The sequence below is a fragment of the Crinia signifera genome, chromosome 1, assembly GCF_055691185.1.
Source record: "Crinia signifera chromosome 1, ASM5569118v1, whole genome shotgun sequence".
NCBI classification, from domain to species: Eukaryota; Metazoa; Chordata; class Amphibia; order Anura; family Myobatrachidae; genus Crinia; species Crinia signifera.
In genome coordinates, this window is record NC_139217.1 from 350725745 (window position 1) to 350732741 (window position 6997).

Sequence of the window (6997 nt, forward strand, 5' to 3'; positions counted from 1 at the left end):
GCCCAGAGAAGTGACAGTTACGCATAATGCCCAGAGAAGTGACAGTTACACATAATGCCCAGAGAAGTGACAGTTACGCATAATGCCCAGAGAAGTGACAGTTACGCATAATGCCCAGAGTAGTGACAGTTACGCATAATGCCCAGAGAAGTGACAGTTGCGCATAATGCCCAGAGAAGTGACAGTTACGCATAATGCCCAGAGAAGTGACAGTTGCGCATAATGCCCAGAGAAGTGACAGTTACGCATAATGCCCAGAGAAGTGACAGTTACGCATAATGCCCAGAGTAGTGACAGTTACGCATAATCAAGCCCGGCAACCGGGAGGGGTCAAGGGGGACCGTTGTGACGGGCCTCAGTGATCTGAGGGGCCCCAGAGCATATTGTGCGTTGCCAGCCACTTTTGTTTGCCCACAGCGAGTGGGTAAGACGGCAGAGGGTAATGGCCGGAGCAGGGACATGTGGCTGCTAAGGGCTCTGCACTGGCAGTCTCCGAGTCCAATGCCCGCCACTTATCCTGCACTGAGATGCGGCCTCCGGCGCCTACACGCAATAGGGGGAGGTACCTTGTGCCACATGGACCGGCAGGACAAGTCACAGTGACCTGCCAGCAGCTTCACCTCTCGAGTCCTGCATCTTCATGCTCAATGAACAAGATGGACTGCTGTCAGCTGTCAGGACCCAGCGGAGAGAGCTGGTCAGTTACAGTGCATACCTTTTACCAGCGCATATCCATTTCTATTGAGTATATTTTTTTCTCCCCACCCATGCTCTCTATACCTGACACAGGCCACAGTCTGTCACCCCACATTCCTTGTCCCCACTCATCCTCTCACCCCACATGCACTACCCCCACCTTCTTGCTCACAGCCCGTCACCCCACACTCCTTGTCCCTACTCATACCATCACCCCACACACAATACACCTACCTTCCTGCTCACAGCCTGTCATCCCATGCTCCTTATCCCCACTCATCCTGACACCCCACAAATGCTACCCCCACCTTCCTACTCCCAGCCCGTCACCCCATTCTCCTTGTCCCCACTCATCCTGTCACCCCACACACGCTACTCCCACCTTCTTGCTCACAGCCCATCACCACACGCTCCTTACCCACACCCATTAGTGCCTAAAGCAGCTGGGAGACGACAGCTCACAGGAGTGCAGTGTTGCGACACAGTGATGATATATGGGGAGGTATGGGGGCCCCAGAGATATCAGTGTATGGGGCACCAAGATTTCTATTGTCGGCCCTGCGCATAATGCCCAGAGTAGTGAGTTATGCATAATGCCTAGAGTAGCACCCTTAGCCATATTGTCAACCATACTGTAGTGTTGTTTGCATATAATGCTCAGAGTTGTGCCCACAAAATGCCCTTCCATTCCTATAAGTGTTTCTCCATGTTCTTAATTTTGGGAGTCCCTTTGTCAAGTCTGTGTTAATACAGACAGTGCCTCTCACCTCATGTAGGGGGAAGGCCCTGTGTCTATTATAGTGGCCCCCCCATTCTGGCCCTGGGTAATTGCCCCTTTTATTTACAGTGGCACACACCTTTGTAATACACACTGTCACACAAACAGTGCCTGCAAACAAACAAAATCACCGCCGGCTCTTCCCCCCTGTAGACATGCATGCCTTCCGAGAGCGTCATGATGTCCTAGGCCCAGCTTTAACAGGGGGAAAGGAATCCCAAGGCCCCCAGCACTGACCCAAAAAGGTCCGCCGGACAGGAGGGGGGAGCGCCACTCAGCAGCGTGGGACTGGGACAGCTTCTGCCCGGCTGCCTGTCTGATACGCTAAGCCTGCTGCTGGCGCCACTACCTGTCATATGCTTTGACAGGCTGCACCAGCCAGCAGCTACAGTGTTAAAGGAGGGGAAGAAGCGCCTATAAGGGATGGTGCCTACCCGCTTTGCAGGCTGTGCTGAGCGGGTAGTGCCGGCCCTGACTGGCATCCCGATCCAGCATAATGCCGGAAGGGTGATGTCACCAGAGGCGTGGGCCTGAGCCCCCCGAGAGCATCTCCTAGTGACGACTTTTCCATTGAAGTGAATGGGTGGAGGGTGGAAGTAACCCTTTTATGCTGCACTGTGATCTGGATTGACTTTTCCCATTTTTTTAAAGCAGCGATCATTTACACTGAAAAAAACAGGTTGATTTTGCCATGTAATTGATTGCTGCTTTATAAAACTCTCTGACTTTCTGATTCTCACATCCTATTATATTTGGCCAGGTGATTCTTATGAGTATCTCTAGCTGAGCTCATAGGGAGCTAAAAGGTGACCAATGCACTATTACTATTAATCAGCGATGGCTCTTACCTCTGTGGAGGAGGGGGCTGCTGTGATGCCCCCCCCCCCTCCAGCCTCAGGGCCAGTGCATGCGCTGTAGCTTCTTCTGTTCTGAGCATGCACTGGCCCCCAGCCTCTCTGGGGTGCTTTTGCAGCAGTTCCCAGAGGCATAGTCAGGGTACGGCGCATGCGCAGTATCGCCCTCATACTGCGCATGTGCAGAACCCAGTTTTTATAGCCGCAGCTCAGCAGCCCATATAGAGGCATCCCAGGGGGAGGGAACACCTTCCAATGAGACTGCCTTGGGTGACTGGCAGGTCGGACTTCCAATAGGAAGTCACTGCCATTCACAGTGAAGCCAGAGCAGTCTCACAAACTGTATCTGGCTACACTTAGGCAGAGAACAGAGGCGGGTTTTACCTGGGGAGGGGGGGGGGGGGAGGCTGCAGCCCATAGGTAAAAAACGCCACTGCATACACCGATCACCCACAACTTTGGAAAATGCACCTGTCAATGGAAGGCAAAGAATGTTGATGGACCATGATAGTAGACATAGTGACATTGACACACCCATGACATGCCCCTAAAAGCTAGCCACACACCCAGCTCTCCCTAAGTTATACCCATGGAAAACTATGTGGGTCATGTTGATTGACTCCGTAAGCTGCAAAGCTTACTGAGTTCCTGTGATGCCACCGTCAAGTGCATCGCCCCAACCCCCCCCCTATCCACTTGCAACCTTGCAAGGGGATGTGGAACCAAGCAAGAGGACTGACTTATATTTGTGACTGCCAGGACGGAGACAGGGTGGGCGTCTGACCTCATGTGATATCAGCCGCTTTGGCCTGCCCGTGTTGCCATGGTTCAGCACCACCACTGTTCCCGTCCCTCCCCTCTGCGAACTGCACGGTGAGTGAGAAACTCGCAGAAATGCGCATGTGCCAACCCCGACCATTGGTGCAGAACCAGAATCGGACCCTATATACAATTTTCATCTACAGTACACACACCTTGTCAGCAACCATCGAGACACGAATCAGTGCTTCGCAGGTGCATGCACAGATGGAAACCACTGGACCCTTGGCCCGTTGTTTTACCACATCCCACTCAGAATTGCCTGATATACAGTATATCTTATTCTTCGCAATTTGCTGCTGAAGTAGAAAATAAGCAAAAATTGCATTAATACACTGAAACTCACCCGAGTGCACATTCATTCTGATGGCTACCGCAGAGACACAGGCCGATATTCCGTTACTCAGGGCTGTTTCACACAGTACGGTTCCTGCCGCACGGTGAAATCCCGTACGGTCAGGGAGCCGCGCCGCACTCAGAATTTTATAATGGCAGGGATGGCCACAGCCCGGCAGCCGTCCCTTCCAGTGGGGGGATCCGGCTGCAGCCGTGCGGCCGGGCCGTGGCCGTCCCGTGTGAATGGACACAATAGTGTCCATTCACAACTGCTGAGTGCGGCACGGCTCCCTGGCCGTACGGGATTTCACCGTGCGGCAGGAACCGTACTGTGGCCTTTATTCTGATCTGTGCGGAAATTCCCGCATTCTTACGGAGCGGTCCGCACGCCACGGTGTTTTTCCGCATGCGGCCATCGTCCGTAGAAACGCCCACGTGTCCTCCGCATTCGGACGGACTCACTCTTTAAGAACAGGGCGTGTTTACGGACGACATACAAACCATGCGTGTGCGGGAGAAACACTCCGATTCTGCACGGTATTACAGAGTATTACAGAGTATGCTCGGGAATACCGCATCCGACCGGGAGCCAAGCGGTGCTACCGCACGTAAGCGGAGGATTTACGCCAAACAACCCACTATGAAGTATCTTCTGCAATACATCACATGACCCACTTATTCAATTACCTACCCTCATAAAAAACAGCTTATTTGGAATTGGAATCAATTAGATTCCAATATATCCTTACAAGCATGCCTAACACATGCATAGCACACATTAACCCTTACAGCAATGTAAGTGCAATGGTTTCTATTAAAGCACTGACAAGCGGCCTATTAGTGAGTAATGAGTAAAGGAGTAGATTCTATTGGGTTCAGGTGTTAATGGTTGTAGTCATTAGGCGTACGTTCGCCTACCGCATGAACGAGTGGTGTCCGCAAAGCAATAGTACACTTGTGGACACCGCACATTTCAGCCCTTTTTGATCGCGTGCATTCGGAGTGGTTTCCGAATGTACGCCCCCCAACATAAGTGTACTCCCCCGTGTCCGCCCATGTTTCCGCCCCGTTTTGCCCACTTTGAAACTACGCCCATGTGTCATTCCGCATGACGCCCATAATACGCCCCTATTTCCCGAATGATAGCGGTGAACAGTTCTGGACGGGATTTGGCCGAACTGGTACCGAGTCAATGCGTGGCACATGCGCGTAGCGTTCTCCACGCATGCGCAGACGCCATAAAGACGCGATCCGTAAGAACGCGGTAAAGTCCGCATCAATCAGAATAAGGGCCTGTGTCAGGATCAATTATCGGGGGTGACTGCTACGGCGCAGGGCTGATCTGTTATTTGTTGACAGTCTGATGCCGTTTGGCAACTGGGAAGGGGTGGCGATGGCCTGTGCCTTCAAAAGGAGATTTTCTTGCCTCTGTAGTTGGCTGCTTGCAAGCTCCCAAGGGGTCCATTCTAGCTGCTTTATAGTAAGTGAATAATATAATGTAGGTTCCAATGATGCTAGTCGGATCACTACTGCAGCAGGAGCCATTTTCATGCAATAGACAACGCCTGCAGCATTATCGTAAAATGCTACTAATGCTGCTAACAAGGAAGCAGCAGTGACAGCAGCTCCAACCATATCTGAATCAGGTGAGAACGATCAACAAACCGTCACTGATAGTGTAATAGTTTTCACCTTCTCCGAGCAGCAGTGGCATCTCTATTGTCTATCCTGGCAGCCATATGACATTTACTTCCAACACCGACCTCCAATACTACAGCATTTCGGTGAGTATTTCTCCACTCAATCCTAAACCCTAACTCCTAAACCTCCCTCAAGTGCAAAACCTTACACTTCTCCCATATTGGCGCAATGTGAGCACGATTTGACGTGTCGGCACAACAGTTCGCCTACATCAGGCAGTGTGTTCCTGTGAATGTGCACTCCCACAGGTTGCTTGCAACATCTTCCAGGCAACCCTGCCGCAGGACCAATATTAACATAACTAGTGACCTAGCGCCATCCAAGGTAGGATGGAACAATTTCTTCTGCTAAGAATACAAAGATTGTCTGGACACTGGGCACTTCAAATAACATAGAACAGAGTACGTACATTCATGGATTTTGCCCTCCACTTCATAGTTTTTCTGATTTCACATTGGTGCTAAATATATGCTCGTTCTATGTACAGCAGGGTCAGTGCCACATTGAAACTATTAGAGACATTGTTTATAGTTGGAGGTTGGTGAAAGCTCCCTTTGTACAAGAGGCGGCTTTGCTTGATATTTTTGCACATAACTGAAGGTCAATGGCTATTTATTTTAGGAAATTTGTACATAAATTAGTTGAAATTTAAAAACCTGGGAGGCCATTTCTTATAGCAACTCAAGATCAAAATAAAAAGATAATATGCTGCTGTGACCCGTAATGGGATAATAGGTACTCCATGCAATAATCATTTTCTATCTCAACTACTGTAACCTCCTCCTCCTCCTCTCTGGTCTCATATGTTCTTAAGTTTCCCCTATTTAACCTTTTGCAGTCCAAATATTTGTTTGCAATTCAAACAGTCTGGAATATATTAATTGTCATTTTAAATAAAAAAAAATAGTCTACATTGAATGTGGCTCACCTTTGGATCTACTACTAGTGCTAGGGCGGTAGAGCATGACTAGACGTTGGACTTGAATGGGGTAAGCTGAATGCTGCAGCTTGTCCTGATTTCTCCTGTCTCAGGATTTAGCATAATCTTCAGAGCCGCTGTAGTACTAGGCACTGAGGGGGAGCATGGCCTGAACCAGGAGGACATAGCCATGGGCCCTCCCACAACAACTTTTTTTTTTAATGTTGTTGCATACTTAACGGCACTGGTTGCCACACCCCCTAAGCAGGCCTTAGGTCCCCCGCTTCACCCCTTCTCAGCAGCACTGATCGTTCACACCCCTGCTTCACTGGCTCCCTTTCTCCCGCAGGTGTAAATTTACTAAGATGGGAGTTCTGTTGGAGATGGGATGTTGCCCACAGCAGCAATTCAGATATCTATTATGTGCTAAATAAATAAGCAGAACCTGATTGGTTGCTATGGGCAACATCCTATCTTCAACAGAACTGAAGAATTTAATCCCGCCTAGCTTATTTCTGGCCACACTCTCCACTTTTCTCCTCTGGTGCTCGCTTCTTTGTCAAGGCGGACATTCTACCAGTCACACTGGTTTCAGTTTGTGCTTCCAAAACAAACTTTTTCCTAAAGCGTAAAGTCTTCCCACCTCCCTTTAGTCAGTTATTTTAGGTAACTGATTTTTGATCGTTTCCGTCAGTTATTTCAAGTCATTGAATTACAATCATATCGGTCACTATTTACAGTTGATTAAAGTTTTCACCCAAATCCATCCATACTAGAACTGTCTCCCTGCCTAGTTTTAAAATCTTTTGGATACTTTCCTGTGAGGTTACTTGTTTATGGTGTGTAGATTCAATATCATTATAATCTGCGACAATGAACTGTTGATGCTTGTGC